Here is a 1,236-nt window from a genome sequence, read left to right as displayed (position 1 = left end):
CCCCTCCGTAGCCCCCTCTACAACCCCCCCAACCCAAATACAGTCCCCAGCCCTTCCTACAGCCCCCCATACACCCCGACCCCCCTACAGCCCCTCCTACAGCCCCCCATATACCCACACCTTGTCGGGACCACCCGCCCTCACCCCGCTGGCAGGGGCTATCCCAGGGTGCAGTGTACTTGTCACCCACCTTCTTGAGGGTTGATGTCACCCACCTTGTGGGGGGCTCACCCTGGCCAGCTGCCAGGTGTCCCCAAAGCTACTGGATCACTCCCTCCTCAACTGGACACGGAGGGAAAATACAAGGAAAAGACGGAAATAAGGACCAGGATGTGACCAGGTACGGGCACAGTTAAAACAGACTCAGTTTGGGGAAATTAATTGAATTTCATAAAATCATGGAATAATGGAATGGTTTGGGTTGGAAGGGACCTTAAAGATCATCCAGTTCCACTCCTGCCATGGGCAGGGACACCTTCCACTAGCCCAGGTGGCTCCAAGCCCCGTCCAGCCTGGCCTTGGACACTTCCTCCCGGGGATGGGGCAGCCACAGCTGCTCTGGGCACCCTGTGCCAGGGCCTGCCCACCCTCACAGCCAAGAATTTCTTCCTAATATCTGATCTAAATCTCCCCTTTTATATATTTATCACCAATCAAATCAGAGCAGGATAATGAGAAAAAACCCCAGACCTTAACTGTTTTTCCCACCTCTCCCTTCGTCCTGGGCTCTAAGTCATTCCTGTTTTCTCTCCCTCCTCCCCTCTGGAGTGGGGGCTGTGGGCACCGACCCGCTGCAGACACTGCCTGGCTGGGGGGGCTGGAGGGGACTGTGGCTGGGGGGGCAGGACAGTGGAGGGTCCCAGAATCTGAGGGTCGGGCTGGGAGGGGTGTCCCAGGAGCAGGATGGATCCAGGCTGCATAGGGTCCCAGGCCAAGCTGGCAGCAGTGTTAGGGTCTGGGGGCCCAGCACGAGCATGGGTGGGGGGTCCTGGACCAGGGTGGATGCGTGGGTCCCAAACTCAGTCTGAGTAGGGGGTCCAGGGCCGCACTGGGCACAGAGGCCGGGGCCAGGCTGGGAGTGGGTCCCAGATTCGGGCTGGATGGGGGTCCCCGGACAAGCTGGGGTGGTCCCAGAGCACTGGGGAGGGGATGAGGGGGCTGTGGGTGGGGAATCCGCCGGAGGATGTGCCGGGAGGGGATCAGGCAGCAAACACGGATCGGGGGAAACCCGTGGAG

Source organism: Corvus brachyrhynchos, unplaced genomic scaffold (genome assembly GCF_000691975.1).
Source record: "Corvus brachyrhynchos isolate BGI_N302 unplaced genomic scaffold, ASM69197v1 scaffold351, whole genome shotgun sequence".
Lineage (NCBI taxonomy): Eukaryota > Metazoa > Chordata > Aves > Passeriformes > Corvidae > Corvus > Corvus brachyrhynchos.
The sequence above is the reverse complement of the archived record's forward strand: the minus strand, read 5'-3'. Positions refer to the sequence as shown.